General features: G+C 32.6%; 1 protein-coding gene across 2 annotated transcripts in view; it reads right to left on the bottom strand.

Annotated features, from left to right (window-relative positions):
• The window catches only part of LOC123564853 (uncharacterized), a 127,989-nt gene that overhangs the window by 5,531 nt on the left and 100,253 nt on the right, over positions 1-22,205 (bottom strand). The gene's annotated exons all lie outside the window — the stretch shown is intronic.

Raw genomic sequence — 22,205 nt, 5'->3', positions numbered from 1 at the left:
AACCAAGATCGCGCTAGGTATATTTGTATATACTGATATTCTGTCTAGTACAACTGAGCCTCAATTCACAATAATATTAACAATATTTTGATCCGTTTCGAAATTTTTATCGGTTTATGAAGCCTTTGCCATTTAAAAATTATTTACGCATGGTGTTCAAGATGTATATACTACTTGTGTACAGTTTTGTATGAAAAGTTTTTGTTTGCTCGCTGTAAATAGTTTTTATTACAGAATTTACAATCACAATAAGACGTCTATGCGATATCGAAACTTTAATTGCATTTTGGCAGTACTGTTTCGAAGACAATTTTATTTATATATATCGCAATTCATTTTTAAACCAAGGTGGTTCATAGTAGACAGGTTTATAAAAACCCTTTCTTTTTAAGTAACTCGCTGTATGGATCTGATCACAGACACTTTTGGTCAGGACCTCCGTCTCCGTCCCTGCTTAAGTTTAGCGAATATGTTTTAGCATTTTAACATGTATTGAGCATATAAAACGCATTTTGTAACAATTTCAGTGTGTTTTAATAATGCATTTTTACATTCAATGCTCTTAAAGCAAGAAGACGTGCACCTGTGAAAATGACACTGGGAACACTTGTTTGCACTTGAAACCCCACTTTGTACAGTGCGTATCATAAACCGGGTGACAGAATGGTCAAAGAACCGTTGATTGATACCAGGTTTTCATAGGTAATTTAAAGTCTAAATCGCCTATTGATTTCTTGTGTCAATTTTACAGATGCATATTTTCTTATTTTAAGAGTATTGATGGTAAAAATGCATTTTTAAAATACGCTGAAATTGTTACAAAATGTGACGATCGTCACCTATGCTCAATACATGTTAAAATTTAAAATATATTAACTAAACTTAGGTAGGGGTGGATAAAAGTAGGATGGGTTGGGGTTCTGACCCCAAGTGTCTGTTGATCTGATCGTACGCGGTCCTGTACAATGTTGAAAGTATTACTGTCTTGATAATGTAGTTATATACAGCATCTATTTGGAGAACTGCTTCATCTGTTTTAACATAGATTTTAAACCCTTATGGAACTTTGAAAGCGTTTCACCAGAGCTTACGGCTCTGAAAAAATAGGGTAGGTAGGCAAACATTTGTATTTTTCAGTTTGGCATCAAACCATTGAGAACTACTTGAAGATTCTTGTTAATATCCTCTCATAAACCTTTTTCAGTATCTAGAATTTATTCAAGTGTTTCTCTATAGTATAAAAGATAATTAAAAACAGCATCTTTGTAGTTTCACGGGGTGCTAGCAGAATAAAACGAAAGTCCAATAAAAAGATTCAATTCCCTATCCAGACATTTTTTCAAGAATTGTTGCAAAGCAGCAAAGATTTTAGTCTGTGTCGAATTGTCTGAAAAGAAGAGTTTGTGATTTTTTTTCGCTATATTTTACGAAGTTTTTTTTTTTTTTTTTGAAAGTTTAAACACTTAATTTCAAAATGGCCGCCTCAAATTATGCTATTTTACATTTTCTTATCACTTAAATTTCTCTAAAATATACTCTCTGCACTTTATATGTTACATAAATGCTAGAGTGTATTAAACAAAAGTTTAAATGGAATATTTAATTCTATTTTGTGTTTTTAAAGTGGAGTAATTGGTGCTTAAAGGGAGATAATTCACTTGTAATGTTATAAATTTAGTATAAGTTGCAATATCTTCAAAATACAGATATGACATGAACAAAATACATTTCTTTATTCAAATATGTCTAAATCAACCTTACTGTATGTCTTTTAAGCTGATCTTTATAATTTAAAGCATAGCGATAACATAATAAAGACAAAGTAAAGGGAGGTAAAAACAAAAATGTATATTTTCTTCTTGGCATCCTGTATTATTGAAATTATTCAATTATCAGCAAAGCGATTGTATTTATTACATTAAATAAGTCAAGGTAAACTTTGTGTGTTGTTGTCATTATTTATCTTTTGGTTTAATTAAAAGGGAGATAATTACAAAATGTGAGAAATATATCCAGATATTTTAGAATGAACATTCACACTGTACCAATTTTTCTCCATTCTGGGACTTCAGTTATGATATACAATGCTTTATTATCAAACTTTTAACTTGAATAAAATAAAAAGGAAATACCGGGAAGTAATTTTAAGATAAATTGTCGTTATTATTATCAAAAGTTTTTTGTGGTGTTATACGTTTATTATTGTTACTGGGTGTAACATATGTGTATCATTCCTAACAAATGACCACTTTGTTTTCAGAATGATTGGTTTTGCACAAGTGCATGTCTATTCGTGCACGTGAACTGGCCTGGCTAGAGTAACAGAAAAACGGTGGACATGCAAAGATAGACCTTCCCGCGAGATCTTTATTGTTCTCACAGTTTGTTTTTATTCGAAATATATAGACACTAGGCAAACCGGCTTTAATATTCCTTAATTAATATTCATTAAATGCACAGGATATACTTGATAAAAAGGAGAGCAAAGCGTAGTTTTAATTACAGTGAAAAAGTAAATCTGCTATGAGCAAAAATAACCCGAGAAAATTTTGGAAATACATTAATAAATTTAGGAATACTGGGACGGGAAATATATCTGATGTCAATATGGCTGATTTTGTAGATCACTTTAAAAATATTTCGAATAGCCGGCAGAGTAATTATTTTGAGGAAGTAGAACCCAATATACAATCTGAACCACTTTTAATTGAGACATTAGACTGCGCATTTACAACTGAGGAAATTTCTAAAACTATACGGTCAATGCAGAGACATAAAAGTGCTGATTATAGTAGAATAGTAGCGGATTTTTTCATTGATTCGAATGCATTTATTTCACCAAATCTTGTAACACTTTTTAACAAAATTTTTGATTCGGGAATCTACCCACAGGCTTGGTGTAAAGGTATTATTGTACCGATACATAAAAAGGGGGATACTTCAAACCCAGCCAATTATCGGGGGATCACCCTTGCCAGTATACTTGCTAAAATATTTTCACTAGCTCTTAGAAATAGGTTAAATAGATGGTGTGAGGAACAGAACATTTTAAACGAATCACAGTTTGGTTTTAGAGATAATAGAACCACAACTGATTGTGTATTTTTACTCCACTCAATTATTCAAAATGTTCTTAATTGTAAATCTAAATTATACTTAGCCTTTATTGATTATGAAAAAGCGTTTGATACTATTGTTAGGGATGCATTGTGGTTAAAGCTGTCGAAATCAGGCATTAGCTCTAAGATGATAATAATGTTGAAAGCGATATATGCATCTGTTACCTCTTGTGTGAAACTTTCTTCATCAATGCCTTTATCTGATTTTTTCGATGTAACCCTCGGCTTAAAACAAGGGGAACCACTTTCGCCGATTTTATTAATCCTTTTCTTTAATGATATATGTGACACCATCAACTCCAATGCTTTAACAGAGAATGATCTCAACAAGTTATCTATGTATATGTTACTTTTTGCAGATGATATAGCGTTATTCACAACTAGATTCAGTGTATAGTAATTCTTTAAAGTGGGGATTGAATATTAATGTTAATAAAACCAAAATATGTATATTTGAGAAACGTAAACAGAGACACGACCTTCAATGGTTCGTAAACGGCGAACCAATTGAAGTGGTGGATCACTTTTGTTATCTAGACGTTAACTTTACTTACATTGGAAGTATGAAGTCATTGTCCGATCAAGCCTTGAAAGCATATAATTGTTTGCAAGGATTATTTAGTAGGGTAAATTTAGATATAAGAACTAAATTATCACTTTTTGACTCTATGGTGTTACCAATTTTGTTGTACAACGCTGAGGTATGGGGCATTTATGATTATAAAGAAATTGATAAAATCCATGTAAAGTTTTGTAAAAATATTCTTAGCGTACGCCAACAATTTATTTTATTTATTTTGTTGGGTTTAACGTCGCACCGACACAATTTTAGGTCATATGGCGACTTTCCAGCTTTAATGGTGGAGGAAGACCCCAGGTGCCCCTCGGTACATAATTTCATCACGAGCGGGCACCTGGGTAGAACCACCGACCTTCCGTAAGCCAGCTGGATGGCTTCCTCACGTGAAGAATTCTACGCCTCAAATGAGGTTTCGAACCCACATCGATGAGGGGCAAGTGGTTTGAAGTCAACGACTCTAACCACTCGGCCACGGAGGCCCCCGTACGCCAACAAACACCAAATGTAGCTGTTTTTGGAGAGTTAGGTAGATTTCCCCTTTCTGTTATTTGTAAAGAGAGGGTTTTGAAATACTGGCTGAAAGTAATGAAAAACCAGGATACACCCATGTATAAAATGTTTGTCGATCAATGCAGTAGTAATATGCATGTTAATTGGGCAAAAAATATAAAACGTCTACTAGATAGTCTAGGTTTTAGTGATGCGTGGTTAAACTTTGATACGAATGTTAACTATTTGCCTTTGTTTAAGCAGCGTCTACGAGATCAATATATTCAAAACTGGAATACTTGTATTCAGAATATGCCCAAGCTTGATTATTTCAGAAAATTCAAAACACAATTCTGTTATGAAAAATATTTAGATGTTGTATCCAATAGTTCGTTGAGGAAAGAACTCACATGTTTAAGATAAGGTTCTCATAACTTAGAAATAGAATCTGGCAGATTTTTAAATATGGAACGAAATGATCGCAAATGCAAATTATGTACATGTAACGCTGTTGAATCAGAATATCATTTTCTTCTCTGTTGTCCAAAATATGTAGATATAAGAAATAAATATCTAGGATATAACCCATGGTTCCATTTGCAAAAGTTTGCAAATACATTGTCAACAAGTAGCAAAAAACTAATGCTTAAGAGTGCTCACTATGTTAAGGAGGCTTTTAAAATAAGGCGACAGTCTCTTGACCATGTAACTGCTTCTTGAATTGATTTTTCTTTTTTTAGTTGTGATATTATCCTTAAGAATTGAATTTATATGTATTGTAACTTATGTTGTATTCAGGTTTATGTTAATTATCTTGGCCATATTTGTCAAATAATTTTGTAAATGGCCAAAGGTAATGTATTTTACCGATTTGCCAATAAAATTAATGAATGAATGATGATAAAATTCTACAAATGACATCTGTTATTTATGAATACGGAATAAAATATTGAAAGGAGGTTCGATTAAAAGGCAGAATTATCAGTTCATCAAGGATATCTTTCAAGCAGAAGTTGTCACATTATGAAACTTAAAATAGGAATGTTCGTTTCTATAAACTATTTAAAAATGTTTAATAACGCTATGGAGGGTTTAGTGTTTAATGCGCGTTAAATATACAAATTTCATCATAAAAATTAGTTAAAACATCTAATTCTCATGTGTTTCCGCATCATTATAGTCTGTCAGTATATGTAGCATATACACCATTAATTTCCATATATCTAAATAAATAAATAAATATATATATATATATATATATATATATATATATATATATATATATATATATATTTTTTGTTCTTGTCAAACGATCTGGAGACCAGTACCTTTTTAAGTATTGCATATAGTTATATAGTTACATTAAACATAAAATAATTTAATTGTGTCAAATGTTTAATCACCCTTTAAATTTTATTGTGTGTTACAATATTGCCTGGGGATAAGAAATATCCGGTCAGTGTTGTTTCAAGCTGGGTCATAAAAATATGTCACCCCACTTACAAGTGATAGGTACTTTATGGTTTTATGGTTTTTGCGTTGTAATATATACATATCACTTTCCTTCTTCTGTCTTTATATCGTCATTTTTCTTTCTCTCGGGGATTTAGTTTTTTATGATTTTTACACTCATGTCATAAATCTTATGACAGACGGAGGAATCAGTATAAACTATTACCCAGCCTTAGAATTAACAGTAATAAGTTATCGTAATGGACATGTTAATAGAGTTGCATATACTGAGTGAATATCGAACAGTAAAGATCCTGGCCCAAATTTCACGAAAAAACTTAAGGTATCATTATTTTTACTGGGGTAGGGGAAGCGCAATGGTAAATAGATCGAAATCTTAAACGGTGACACCCCCTACCCCCATTTTTCTCCTTTTTATTTATTTTTGGAATCGATAGTGAATGAAATTATGTACGCTTTTTCAAAATTGTTTAAAAACTATCGGGCAGTTTCAATAAATACAGGCGTCTTTACGCAAAATTTTGGGTGAAACTCGACGTCAGTTTTACGTGTTTTGCGTTCAAAATCGTTTGCCTCCAATGTGACGTCTAATTAAACTTGACAAATTATATATCATTGGAGAGATAATTTTAACACAACCAATTTTTGCCGTACTTTTGTTGTATATAGAAACGCTACTTAGAAAACTTGTTAAGTACATCATTTTGCGCCCTGCTGTAAAAAAGACGTTTGTGGTCATATTTGAAGATTTTACAGCTGCAAAATGGAGAAAAACAGAGAACTGAAAAGATACCAGTCAATCGGAAATATCGTCAACTTTAATTTGTGAAAACTTCATAATGGTCCGTTGAAAATCGATCGGTGGCGCATATTTAAAATAACAGACTTAGCTGAGCAGTTACTTATTTTTTGTACATGTATGGTCCTGAAAGTAAATGTTTGTGTTAGATGTATAATATGTAACGCTTTTTAAATATGTTAGATACCATATTCATATTACTAAATATTACTTTTATTTGACAATAAATGAAGTATTATATACATATTGTTCCGCATTTCACTTTAATATTAATTTAAACTTCATTCAAGTTCATCGTTTAGTAAACCGCCCGCCTGTAAATGCATCAGATAAAATTATAATGACCAAAGCTATTAGTTATCGATTCACCCCACCCCCACCCCCGTGTTACTACAACAACAACACTTAGTACGGAAACCGACGAATTGGATTATTTGTTCTATTTACTTTTATGATAGGTAAATCTGTCCCGCTTTATCGGTTTTAAAGATGTTACTAAAAGTTGGTAATGCAAAAGATCTATAGTATGTATGTATTTTTCCGTATTTTAGGTCAATATAAAATACTTAACACTTCCATATTAATAATCAAATTCTACATAATATGAATTTTTATTATAACCAACCTTTTTTGATATAATACTTTGAAAAAATAATACGCATCACAACCGCTTACATTTCAGTCTAGAAAAAAGCGTTATTTTGTCAGTTAGATGACCTGTACCCATTTTCTAAAGATAAAAGATTGTAATTATTAACTTCATGAATGCTTTTCCGAGATTCCAGTTTTGGTCGAATGAATGAATTTACGTGCCGCCTTATTCATTCTTAAAGAAGCTAGCCTTGGCTACTTAGCTTCTACGAAATAAAACTTCTATCAGGAGTTGTTTTTGTCCTTGCAACTTTAATCTCGTTTAATCCCAATAGTATTAATCAAATGATTTCTGCACGATATTTTCTTTTTATTTCAAACACTTGCACTTCAACTTTTGATGACTGACATTTGGATGAAAGAATGAATGAAATAATAGTTAAATGATGAGTTGTGAAAAAAAGATCAATCGAATGAATGAATGAATGAATGATATACTATTTAACGGCTATTCTGAATTTCTTTTTTCATATAAAGATTACAAAATTTATTAAACTGACTTTTTTTGACGCTTCTGAATTCGTTTAAGCAATAAAAGAGTATTTCTTCTGAAGTGTATCATTTAAATCGACATACTTAATAGGAAGCAGCCCGTGTTTCCGATTAATTGAAATATAATCCATGGTCTGGATTGTCACAAAAAGAATTCATATTGAGAAAAAATCGGTCAAATTCAGTTTATTAAAAACTAAAACATATTAAATCAAATAAGTACTTACCCGTGACTTCCTTTCCCTCTGAAATATGCAATGTACAGATTATCGCGTGCGGTCACTTAAGTCAGATGTTATCGCCTTTGGATACATGAACGCGCGAAGCGTGTTCCCCACTAATTGGACGGGAGACATCATACCTAATATCTATGCATTAAAGATCCCACTTAATTTGCGCTCATTTGTGTTAATTGGCATTCATCGAGTTTCCGATATTGTCAATTTGCAGGTAGAAAAATGTTAGAAATTGTCAGACTGGATTACCAGGCTTAGGAAGAAGAAGAAGAAGAATAGTTTATTTCACTAATTAAGGACTTGAGCCATTATGGTTTCTCGTCCACAAATCTGTTACAATCTAATACAAGGTCAAAAAAACATATATACATAATATCATATAACGTTCTGAAGGTATAGTGTTATAAAGTATTGTATTGAGGATGAACAAAAATAATATCAAAATAATATTGCTGTCTACATCAATGCACATTGCACAATACATTTTCATAAAACATTTTTTGTAGAAGTACCCAAATATATAATACATATTAAGATAAAACATAGTAAACATATTTCTATCTCATAATCACAAAATATTGTTAAAGACACTGATTCTGGTATGCCTGGTATGTGGCCTATGGAGATGATAAGGTCTGCGTATTGGCGATAAGGGCCAATACACAAGTCGGGACCATTGGTAGACTTGCTTCTGTTTATCATAATAAGCTATTGTATAGCTACTGTGCATTAAATAAATTGCAGGTGATATTTCTCCCCTTTATAACAAATCAGTTCTCACCTTTATAACGAGTTTAGAAAGCTTGATTGAATTAGGGCTAAATAAACAAAGTGATAAGATACAATAGTGTTTTATCATGTTTATTATTATCAAAAATATAAAAAAAATGCATTCAGGCACATAGCTTTTAGAAGTAATAAATTATTGTGTATTTTGAACAATGATATATCTTTATTGCTGGATTTTATTATACATAAAAGAAAGTTAACATTATTTAAACAACACAAGAGGAATTAAGCATGTTTAATATATAACATCCTTCTGTTTATATACCTTCTCTATCTATTAAAAATGCAACTGAACGCTTCTTTAATTTCTAATAAAATCCAGCAATTATCTTTTTTTTTTCGTTTTTTTTTTTGTTACTTTTGATAAAAAGATCATAATCATTGAATAAACAAACTTGTAATTTCTCTTATTAAGTTTTGAATAATTATTTTATAGTGAGAATTGCTTTGCTGTAAGAGTTATAATTTAATTGGCCGGGACATTACTCACATGACTGAGCAATCAAAATTAGCATCTTAACAATTAAAATTTTGTGTACATGCTGAAAAAAGACTAAAAAAAACAACAGCATTTCAATTAATAAAATGCAAAACACAGGAAATTACCAATTTACCTGTAGGCAATAAAATTTATGATTCTCTGACAATAATTAGGCTACATGTCAAGTCTACAGGGGTTTTATGGACCCTTATCAGACATGACCAGACAGTATCTTGCATATTGGGGATTAAAAAGTCTGGTATTGCGGGGGGGGGGGGGGGGTCACTTATATAGGAGATTTTCTTTGTCTTTAATAGTGGCAGATCGTATATTTATGGCATTTTTGATAAAGGCTGCTAAGTTGTTCAAAGTTTTTCTATCTGTTGAGTTCAATAGTTCAATAAATTTCCACATACTAGGATTTCTTCTATATCTCTTTGCAATATAACGTTTTCTTAATGCGCTGTATTTTGTACATATTAAAACAAAGTGGTATTCATCTTCTATGTCAGAGCTTCTGTTATCACATATTAAACATTGTCTTTCATTTCTCTCTATCCTGTTTCTACCATATCTGCCAGTTTCTATTCTAAGCGTATGTGCCGATGTTCTAAGTCTTGTTAGTAAACTTCTGTAATATTTATTGTTCATTGAACATAAATAACTTTCATACATAAAATCTTTCTTCAAGTGTTTGTATAGCGATAATGTTCTATTATTTTGTAGGTTCTCATGCCACTCTTGTCTGAACATATAAATTAGTCTTTGTTTAAATAGAGCAGAGAATAGCTTTTGATCTATTGCTGAAGGATTATCCCACACATATCCGTAACCATGTCTGTATAACAATGATTTAACATTATATGCCCAATTTCTTTTCTCATTATTACAGTCTTTTAAAGCCTCTTAATATAATGACTTCATAATACAATTATCTGAGTTGAATACTTTTATCCAATATTTGATTACTCTGATATACCTGTTTATATACAATGAATATCTGCCTAATTCACCATATATACTTGCATTACTAGCAGACATTTTTACAGAAAACAGTCTTTTACTAAATTTCAAATGCAGGCGTTCTAACTGTTTCGACTTGGTATTGACCCATATTTCACATGCATAATTCAAAACAGCCCCAACAAATGCATCAAACAATTGACAACATATTTTCGGATTCAGATCGAAGTATTTCAAATTATATAATAATATGTTCATTGCTTTTAAACCCTTACCGGCGAGCATATTCTGGTTGACACTGAAAGTTCCTGAAGAGCTAAACACGACTCCTAAATAGTTAAACTCTTCTACCATTTCTAAAGGTGTATTATTATAAAACCATTTCTCGTTTTCTTTTATACGGCCTCGGTTTCTAAACACCATAATTTTAGTTTTTTCTTCATTAACCGTTAATCCCCATTTATCGCAGTATTCTTTCAAAGAGTTCAAACTACACTGTAGGTCTTCCGGAGTCTCTGCTAATAGTGCCATATCATCGGCGTACATCAACAATATTAACATCACCTCATTAATACTAAAACCTGAGTTAGGACTAGATTGTAAATATAATTCTAAGTCTTCTATAAATAGAGAATAGAACAAAGGCGAACATATATCTCCCTGTTTCAATCCGACCGCTACATTGATAAAGTCTGACAATTCTGAACAATGTTTAACTTTACATCTTACCAATTCATACATAGATCTGATTATTTTCAGAATTTTTCCTGAAATGCCTGTTTTATAAAGTTTGTACCATAATACCTTTCTGTCAATCGAATCGAAGGCTTTTTCCATATCCACCATAGCTACATATAAACGTTTACCAGCATTAAGCATATTTTGTATTAAGTTATTTAAGCATAAAATAGCATCAACTCTAGAATACCCTTTCCTGAAGCCGAACTGCGCATCTGATATGATATTGTGTCTATTACACCATTCACTTAACCTGTTTTTAATTACCGATGAAAATAATTTCGCTAAACAGCTTATCAGTGTTATGCCTCGATAACTGTTTGTATCATTTTCGTCGCCTTTCCTATACAGGGGGATAATTAAGCCTTCCATCCATTTTTCCGGAAAGTAAGCACTGTCAAAAATCAAATTAAACAAGTCTGTTAAATGACCAATCAAAATGTCGCTATATTCTATGAAAAATTCGTTTATAAGGTTATCAGTTGAGCAAGCTTTATTTCGTTTCAGTGATTTCAAAGCCGATTCAATTTCTTTGCTACTTATCTTACAGTCTAGTTCAACAAAAATATGATCTGTTGGCTCTAAATTCCTTTCGCAAAAATTCTTTGCTTCATCGCAAGTGGGTACATTCAGTTCGTCTACTAACATTTTGAAATATTCATAAAAATTGTTTACATTTATATTCTGTCCTTTTTTCATCTTTGTCTTCGAAAAATATTTCCAAAATTCTATGGGTTTTTTTAAATTTTACATTTTCAATCTCCTTCATTTTGGCACGTGTGTACACACGTTTCTTACGTATTAATAATTGTTTGTATTCTCTTTTGTATCTACATAAAGATAACCTGTTTTCAGCACTTTTTACTAAGTTAAAGTTCGTCAGTGCATCTGTATTTAGCAGCTTTTTCTCATAACAGTCCTTATACCTTAGGGTACATGGGCTATGTCTATCTATTTATAACTCTTAAATTTAGTTAATATGCATACAATTATTATCAATTAATGTTGCAGTTAAACTGTTCCGCAGAAATTATATGTACAGTTTATTTTCGTGGAGATGGGTATCAGTGTAAATGCTTATATCATTCGATTTAATGAAAGGCACACATTAATCTTTGCCAATATTTTTTGAGCGTTTTCGTTAATTTACGCGATATTTGTATTTTATACAGTTAATCAGTGTTACGGTGGGTCGGACTTCCACCCAAGTTACCACGGTTATCATTTCTTTAAAGTAAAGTAATGTAATGTTATCGCTACCTGTTTTATTTTTATGAATTTTAATTATTTTCTCTTAAAGTATTTTTTTTCTAGTACGCTTGTGACAGGTAATGTGTCTTTTTGTCTAGAATATTTTTAATAGTCGACTTTTTTACAACGGGTCAATATGATAGCTATTAAGAAATGGACCATAAATATCACGGTGCGTTTGACAAATAAGTGGCAAGTTTGCAAATAAAATTTAGGGGAAAAGGTATGGCCAAAACTCGAACCCACTACCTTGATACTGGCAGCTAAACGCCTTGCCGCTCAGCTCCCTGCACCTGCGACAGTATAATATCAACTAAGAATTATATATGGACATTGAAAATGAATTTACGGAAATATACGAAATATTCATATGTGCTAGGTCAATGCTAAAGGACACTACATCCAAGAGAAATAAAATAGTCTTGGAACAGTGTATACTACGGTGGAATAGAGGGGACATAGGAAACATTTTATTTATCACGTGCGCACGTGTTAGCACAACATTCGCACATGTTAGCTACCACGTGCGAATGTGTTGATTAACACGTGCGAACGTGATAGCTGTCTCTTGCGCACGTGATAGTTATCACCCGCGCACGTGTGAATTACCATATACGCACGTGGTAGCTAACACCTGCGCACGGAAAAAATAAAATATTTCCTATGTCCTCGCTATGCCACCGTACTATACATAGAACATCTGCGGAATTACTTCGAAATAAAAGTCAACGGATATGAAAATATTTTTCACCTAATAATTTATAATTAAGGTATTAGGTCCCTAATACACTTAACAAAATTCCTAATTGGTCAGTTTATATTGAATTACTATTTTGTTAATAATGCATTTATTTACAAGAAATTTCACATACCGACATTTGAATAGGTACTGCACCTAATTATTGATTTATTTTTGGCCGACTTACGGCCAGCGTAACCGCATTAGGCGTTTTGACCAATATTGCATATTTTGCACGCGCAGGGTATGCGCACCAATATGCACTTGTTAGTGAACATTTTTGGCATTACTGACGAAAGTCCTACCAGAAAAACACATATCATTGTGAAAATGACACAAGAGCAACGCGCCCGGGCTGTCGGAATTTTACAACAAAACTCAAAATTGGTCACTTCAATGAATTGTCCTTGGGTTAAATTTTGCCAAAAGAGCGCGGATGGTAGATAACCAACGATTGAAGGTTCTTGTAAACGGAAATAAAGTCAAAAATAGAAATAACCATAAAAGTAACAGCTACAAACAAAACATATCAAAATTTCTTTAAAATTGCAAAAATAATTACACACGTGTCGTAAATGTGACCCTGCTAGCAACATTCCGACAGCTCGATCGCGTTGCTTTTGTGTCAATTTCACCATGATATGTGTTTTTCTAGTAGGACTTTCGTCAGTAATACCAAAAGTGTAAACGAACACGTGCATGTTGGTGCACATGCCCTGCACGTGCAAAATATGTAATGTTAGTCAAAATGCCTAATGCGATTACTTTGGCTGTGAGTCGCCAAAACTAAATCAATAATTAGCTGCAGTACCTATTCAAATACCGGTATGTGAAATTTCGTATGAATATATGCATTATTAACAAAATAGTAATACAATATAAACTGACCAATTAGGAATTTTGTTGAGTGTAGTAATGTTTAAAAAATGGCATTTGCTTGGTATATTCTTACAGTTGACCGTGCTTCGCACTTATATGCAAATTTTTAAAAACTTTTACCGTGCCGTTTTTTTATAAATTTTGTGTAATTTATGGTATTTCCTAAAGCTCAAGTAGAGACAAATTTCAAAGTAGTGGTCTTTATCCAAAACGTTTGCAAAGAATTCATTATTCAATTATTTTTTATGAAAGAAACATCAAACTATTGGTAAACAATCATAAAACTTAAAATAAAAACTGTCAATATCATTTTTTCTAGGGTGCCTCGAGTAAACGGTTTTAATCAGACAGAGTTCCAACTCCAATATTGAAAAATTAAGGTCGAATCCTGCGGGTCTGTTTTGAATTTTGCTCAATAACCTTGGGGCAGAAGTAAAACCTACCTACATTTCTTCCACAATATGTAATCTAAAGCATGAAGGCAAAATAGATAACTTTTACCGCATGTAACTCAGTGTTTTTAAAGATGTCTAACTCTACCCCTTCTGTTTCAGAGGTAAATTCACTTTGAACAGCAAGAACTCGCATATCAAATGAAATTTTTTTCCACTTTTGTACAATAAATCAATAAGTCTTGAAAGAAGTAAATACTTACTAGAAAAAAAGGAAAATAAAGAAAAAACATTTTGGTCCCAGTGGGGCTGGAACCTACGCCCCCCCTGAAAATTGCAGTCAAAGTAGGTCTATGGTAGGAATTGAATACTCTTCAAAAAGGAGGTACTCTATTATGGGCCTAATACCTTAAGTAACAGCTGAAAGTGAACATTGAACTAAAAAGTATAAAATACATTTTTTATAGCTCTTTGAATTATATTAAACTGAATGACTTCGGTTAATTATGTGCTTTCTTTATAACCAAAATTTACATGTTGGTTTAAAGGTCCGACCTACTCGGAGTGGGTCTCCGTGGCCGAGTGGTTTAGATCGATGACTTCAAACCAATTGCCCATCACCGATGTGGGTTCGAGCCTCACTCAGCGTGTTGAATTCTCCATGTAAGGAAGACATTTAGCAGGTGCTCGCTCGTGATGAAATAATGCTAGTTAGGGCACCTGGGGTATTCCTCCACCAACAAAACTGGAAAGTCGCTAAAGGACCTATAAGTGTGTCAGCGCAACGTTAATCCCAACAAAAACACAAAAACGACCTACTTGGTCGGTAGCAGACGATACGGTATTAGATTGAACGAAGGGCGTTTGTTCGAATCTTTGGACGCAGACACATCATACCGATTATTTTGCGTCTGTAAAAATATTAGAATTGATTTCATAAGTAAAATATCAATACATGTCTTTTATACCTTTTTTCAGTACAAAAACAGAAATGGATTAGTTCATCTTTTTTCTATAAATATTTGCATTGTATGCACAAGCGTTGGAAATGTGCAGAAAAAAGAGTTAATTTATGCTTGCATTTGATTTTTACAATGGCGATGATCCACGGATGTATTTATCACTATATATAAATAGGGATGAATTGATTAATCTTTTTTCCCTCAATCGGCTATTTAGATTAAATGTTAAAATAAATCGGAAACGCACAAGATGAAATGATGAATTCATTCATGTTTGTTTTTATACCTGTTTTGGTCCGTGAATGCTTTTTTTCAGTTCATGACATATTAGTATTAAACATTTCTTTCAATATTGGCATTCATTCTACATACACGTACAAGTTCGAAAACATGCAAAACGTTTGACCTTTGAAGTGGCCGGAGAATATAATTTTCACTACACATATTGATTGCATCCCGTATTTTCGAAATATATAAATTATTTAAATCCCGTATTTCCGGCATATACAGGAAATATACGGAGTTGTATACAAAGAATATACGGAAAATATAAGTCCCGTATTTTCAAAATATACAAATTATTTGAATTCCGTATTTCTGACATATACGGGAATAATACGGAGTTGTATACCAAGCATATACGGGACATATACGTCCCGTATTTTCGAAATATACAAATTATTTAAATCCCGTACTTCCGGCATATACGGGAAATATACGGAGTTGTAAACGAAGAAAATACGGGAAATTTAATCCCTGTATTTTCGAAATATACAAACTATACATATCCCGTATATCCAGAATATACGGGAAATATACGGGGTTGTATATGAAACATATACGGGAAATATACGTCCCGTATTTTCGTAATATACGGATTTATGTATTCCCGTACACCAGACATATACGGGAATATACGGTGTTGTATACGATCAGAATACCCCTTTTTAGAATTTCCCGTATTTTAATAATATACGGGGTATCTTATACTAAGAATTCCGTATTTCATAGTATACGGACATCCGTATTTTATTAGTATACGGACTTTTAAATATACAAGCCCCGTACACGCCCGTATTTTAGTTTTCCCGTATTTCTTCCCGTACACGGGTAATACACTCCCATATTTTAACTCTTTTTTCGCAGTGTACAACAGTATCCCAGTTTATGACACTATCATATTTTATTTATAGCAGGCTTCCTGTATTAGATTTTGAAAAAGCTGTATTCTTACATGTATAAAGTGTTCTAGTGACAATGATGTTTAATTGAAAAGAAAATCCGACAACAACACTTAATTTCATCACCATTATCCATATTAGTGTTTTCTTACACTACAATAGGTATTCATTGCAGCAGGGACTTTTTCTACACCGTGTCAATTCAGATTTATAAATACAATGTCTTTAGATAATTGATACTATGTTTAAGATGAATGTTTTAAGCATGTATTTGGATAAATGTACTATTTCTTTTACAGATTGACAACATTTTACCATTTAAAAATTAGATGTATAAAAAAGACGATTTTCTTCCAATAATTTCATTTGAAAATTATGTTTTTCATGTATATAAAATCAATACTTGATTAAAACTTTAAAGAAACCTTATAAATACAATCCTTTACTATTAAGAAATATAAAGTTCCATTTCTTAATTAGAAAAACGGGTTTATTTGAAGGCTAGATTGAATATATAAGGGTATAATAACTGAAATATAGCAGCCTTTATGAAATTCAAGATGGCCGCCACACTGTTGGCCGGAAAAAAAGTTGCCAATGGAATTCTTTAAAAGTATCACATAAGCTTTCATTAAAACATAACTTTTCAAAATATAGGAAAAAAATCACAGGATTACAATTTGCCACAGACTATTTATCGATTTGGATACAACAAAGAAATATAAAGGTAAAATTATGTTTGGAACTTGTAATTTTAGTATTATATATTTCTGTAAAGAAATCATCTCATGAACTACAATGCCGGTATGATAATCAGGCCATCAGAAATATCTACATGTTAACCCTTGTGGTTTCAGATGTGTTCAATGTTTTATCTCCCGCACTCTTGTAGCATGAACTGACTGTTATAAAACCAAAATAGAATGTGTCTGTAGGACACAGGGTGTGCCCCCCACTGGTACATCTGTCACAAATAAGTGGCAAAAATTCAAATGTTTGCAGTCTTAATGGGGTATAGCCTCAACAAACATTTTATGAAAAGGATTCACTATTCTAGGCGCTATACTTTTTGAGCTATGAGCATCACAAACAAAAAATCCACTATTTTGGCTATTTCAAGGGCCATAAAAGCTAAGATTCTCAAGAAGAATGCCAAGTGTGCAAGGTCACATCACGATAAAGACTCCAGCAAGGTTTCCTGAATATACTTTTTGAGCTAGGTATATAATTAGGTGAAAAAGTGCATTTTTTTACTATTTCAGGGGCCGTAACTTTAAAAAAAAGGGGTGGAGCCAGCCAAAAAATTAGAGGTGTGCAAGTTTATATCATGATAAAGACTTATGCGAGTTTTCAACCATTTATATTAAATATTTTTTGAGCTAGGTGTGTCACAAGGTGAAAATGTACATTTTTGACTATTTCAGGGGCAATAACTCTAAAAATAGGGGGCAGACCCAAATGAAAAATAAGAGTTGCACAAGTTCATATCATGATTAAGACTCATGCAAGGTTTCATGAATCTATATCAAATACTTTTTAAGCTAGGCATGTCAGGAGGTGAAAATGTGCATTTTTGACTACTGCAGGGGCCATAACTCTGAAAATAGGGGGTGGAGCCAGATAAAAAATAGGAGGTGCGCAAGTTCATATCATGATTAAGACTCATGCAAGGTTTCATGAATCTATATCAAATACTTTTTGAGCTAGGCGTGTCACAAGGTGAAAATGGGTATTTTTGACTATTTCAGGGGCCATAACTCTGAAAATAGGGGGTGGAGCCAGATGAAAAATAGGAGGTGCACAAGTTCATATCATGATTAAGACTCATGCAAGGTTTCATGAATATATATCAAATACTTTTTGAGCTAGGCATGTCACAAGGTCAAAATGTGCATTTCTGACTATTTCAGGGGCCATAACTCTGAAAATAGAGGGTGGAGCCAGATGAAAAATAGAAGGTGCGCAAGTTCATATCATGATTACGACTCATGCAAGGTTTCATGAATCTATATCGAATACTTTTGAGCTAGGCATGTCACAAGGTCAAAATGTGCATTTCTGACTATTTCAGGGGCCATAACTCTGAAAATAGAGGGTGGAGCCAGATGAAAAATAGAAGGTGCGCAAGTTCATATCATGATTACGACTCATGCAAGGTTTCATGAATCTATATCGAATACTTTTGAGCTAGGCATGTCACAAGGTCAAAATGTGCATTTTTGACTATTTCAGGGGCCATAACTCTGAAAATAGGGGGTGGAGCCAGACGAAAAATAGGAGGTGCGCAAGTTCATATCATGATAAAGACTCATGTAAGGTTTCATCAATTTATATCAAATACTTTTCGAGCTAGGTGCGTCACGAACTTCGGACGGATGGACGGACGCACAGACGGACGGACGGACGGACGGACAAGACCAAATCTTTATGCCCCCACCACTCATGGGGGGCACAAAAAGTATATGTATATCGTGCATTTACAAATCTGTGAAATAATATTAATATTAAAAAGAACAGAACTGAATTGTTGTTTTTGATCATTCTGATTCGACCCTTGATAAAGCGTTTCGTCAATACGTAAAAATAGCAACCCCAAATCGTTTTCTTTTTAAACTTTTTTTTCTCCAATAAAGTTTCACCTAAAAGCATGAAGAGACATTTTCAGAACAGTTTGAATTATCAAAATAGCTTTTCTAGAACAAAAGTTACAGCATTCTAAGCGTTGTTATTTTCAGCCAATTTTAAGAATTTTTCCTCCCAGAAATCCTAGATAAGATGTCGCGAGACGACGGAACCCATTCTGGTAATTTTTCACTGTTTTATGTACGTTTTCTGATGTACTTTTTTCAAATTTTGTGCTCCAATGTAATGTTTGCTGCTCTTTTCATTCATGTAATCATTTTTGTGAATTTCTTCGGTATCAATAGGTATAGATAAAAACAAAATAATAATTCACACATTTGCAAAAAAAAAAAAACAACAACAACACTATTTTTGTATGAATGCTATACAGTTTGAATGAAAAAGTTATTAACTAGCATGCACTCTCATACAGAGTTAAAAACAACAGTTGGTTTACTTTTTTTCTCCATTATACAAAAATGATGAAAACTTTTAAAATGTTGTCAAGAAAATATGAGAATTACATTCAAAAATTAGAAAGTTTGCTAAAAATGGCTGAGGTGAATTTTTTTCTAAATTCAGTAAGTAGTTCAGTGCCATTATTTTCTTTACGCGTGTTTGCGTGTTCGGGTTTAACGTCTTTCTCAACAATTTTTCAGTCATATGAACGACGGTTATTTTCTTTAAATTTAGCATTCAAACTTAGCATTTCATAGACATGATTTTTTAATTAGATCTATTTGACATTACAAAAAGAAATTGAATATTGCATTATTATTGTCATTGCCATGAATTCTAAATAGAGTACAAATTTTCTTGATTGAAAAAGTCGACTTCAAATTCACATCCTAAATTTACCTATCCAAAACTCGTAAATTTATCAGAAGCACGATCGTAACGCCGTGGAAATTTTCATACATGTTTCGATTCTCTGGCTTTAATAATTCCCGATTCTTGCATCAACTTGTTCAGATTTATACATTTAATTGAGTATTTATTAATCTTTTCAAACACAGAACCAATCTTGTAGATATTGGCGATCTTTTTACACTAATTTTTTTGCACGAGAGTTTGTCCGCAGCGGCTTACAAGAGCCCGACACGTGCTAAAATTAGACTACTAGTGATTTTAAAATAAAGATGCGACGGTCTAAATTACAATCAATTTTAATGTTTTTGGTATTATTTTAAAGCTAAAACATTGAATTAATTGAATATGTACACGATTTTACTATCAAACGGACATGTCAGTCCATATCCATACGGTGGATCGACATTGCATTACTTAGTCACACTTGTAATTGCCTAAATGCTTGAATTCGCGTTGCTAACACTATTTCTCGTATCGGCCCTGGTGGTTTCATAATGGCACTGATTTTCTTATACAGGGTCAGATGGGCTATGCATTGGCTTTACCTGTTTAAATCATATTCAAATGCATGTAATATTGTGTCCAATATTGCACAGCTGAAAAATCAATGTTCGTATTATAACCAAGTCGGTGGAAATAAGGATTGTGTTATCAACGCTTATATATATACCTATCGCTCCAAGACTAGAAATTTACGGAATTTAAGGTATTTATGCTCTCACTAAAACAGTATACGAAAACAACTCAAAGTAAAGCTAACAGAACGGAAAAAGATAGGTTGAAAGTTAGACAATGCAAGTTAAAAAGTCCATGCAGCAAGTCAAGAATGATGACATCCATAGAAAAAATGAAGACACGTTAGTTGGGTTAAAGACTCACCATACCTTTGTTTAAAATGTGACTGTCACATTTTCCGTTATGAACTAAAATATATTTTAGTCACATATTTTGCAATGTTGTTGTTTGAGAATGATATTTTAACTATTTGTATGTATATACGTTTTTACGTAAGCGTTTTAAGAGATACTATACATGAAGATAACAGATACTTTTACCAAAGACTTTTAAATCTTTTTTTCAAGAAGGCAAGTGTTTCCTCTTGTTTATGAAAGCAACTCATTTGGTTAAGGGGAAGACAACTTGTGAGCATGGTACATCACTATCTGTATTGGTATTCCATTTTGACAATGCTGCTAGCTAGAATAGAAATAACATCTTGCTGTGGTATGGTCTGTGGAGAGTTTTACTAGGTAACAACCATTTTTGATAGCTGTTAAAACAGTGTATACTTTTAACCCTTAGGCTGCATGAGGCAGCTATATCTGCCTTTGCAACCAGTGCAGATAAAGATCAACCTGCACATCTGTGCAGTCTGATCATGATCTGCAGTGTTTGATACTTAGCAAATTTTCTATTAGAACCCCCTATAAGCTATAAATGGTACTGTCTCTATTTAAAGATGGAGTAGTCCATTTTACAAATTTAGCAGGTTAAGGGTTCACACAAAAAATGTGTTTTAGAACATCCTATTTGCAGTAACCAAAATCTACATACAAAGTACATTTTATATACTGACAGCACGCTGTTTTCAGTCTGTTTGTCAATATTTTAGAGCATTGGTTGAAATAATCATTTATTATCAAATATTGATAACCCTGCTTTTATTAAATAAAGCGACTCCCAGGTTAATTATTTAAAATGTTTTACTTATTTGTTACAGGATATCACAGATCGATTGAATATTCAACAATGATCACAGATCATGCAAAATTTGAATCTGACTTGCACTTTTGAATTTAGAAGAATCTGTGGAGGAGGGTGAATGCTGAGACCTTTAATAATACATGATATTGCTGACACAGTGTGTCAGTCATCAAAGAAATGTCATAACAACACAGTTGGTCAACAGTGATTTAAATCCTGTCACATTCTACCAGTGGAGAAATATCTTATCACAATATTTGTAACTTTTGAAGAAGATAACCAAGTATTACCACTTTATCATGTCTGCAGAAACACCTGGATTGTTAGTCTTAAAAGTGACAGTCCAGTTATCTTACTAAAATCTACTCCCCCTTGCCAAACGAATATTATTGACATGGAATGACACAAGCCTGACAATGGTGCCTGTATGAATTCATAAGAGAATAGTATTTGTCTGAAAAGTCAAAGGATTCTGTTTGTCCCAAACCACTTGAACTGAAATTGGATTGTCGGGGATTTTTCTGAGAACTGAAAAAAGGAAGTGAATATAAAAGATAGAAATTGTTGGTGAATTCAAACGTTTTAATATACAACACTTTAGCCTGTTTTGCTGTTCATATAGATGTGTTTAGCTGTTAATGTTAAACATCAAGTAAAGGTTGTAGTTTCAGTTACCTACATTAAAGTATTGGCTGGAAATAAATACTTTTCACTAGAGCTTGTAGCAGTGTAACCTTCATCTAAAGTTAAGCTGTTGTGTTAATTATTAAGTATTTTTAGAAAAAGGAATTTAGT

Source organism: Mercenaria mercenaria, chromosome 2, assembly GCF_021730395.1.
Source record: "Mercenaria mercenaria strain notata chromosome 2, MADL_Memer_1, whole genome shotgun sequence".
NCBI classification, from domain to species: Eukaryota; Metazoa; Mollusca; class Bivalvia; order Venerida; family Veneridae; genus Mercenaria; species Mercenaria mercenaria.
Note: the sequence above shows the minus strand (reverse complement) of the source record. Positions and strands in the feature narration are given on the sequence as shown.